Genomic DNA, 255 nt, shown 5'->3' on the forward strand with positions numbered 1-255 from the left:
GGAGGAGCTAGGAGGAGGTTATATAAATCTCAGAAGGAGGGAAGAGAAGGATACTAAGAAACCACCAGGAGAGGGAATAGAAAAAAAATAAAGAAATATAAAAGAGAAGAGAAGTTTACGCGAGCTCCTACACCGCAGCACTGCGGCAAGCAGCAAGTACCAATCAGGGTATGGGCAGAGTATACAGCAGCAGCAACCAAACACCACCACCAAAAAAAAAAAAAAAAAAAAAAAAAAAAAAAAAAAAAAAAAAAA

The sequence above is a fragment of the Eimeria mitis genome, genomic scaffold, assembly GCF_000499745.2.
Source record: "Eimeria mitis Houghton genomic scaffold, Emh_scaff2200, whole genome shotgun sequence".
In the NCBI taxonomy this organism is placed as follows: domain Eukaryota; phylum Apicomplexa; class Conoidasida; order Eucoccidiorida; family Eimeriidae; genus Eimeria; species Eimeria mitis.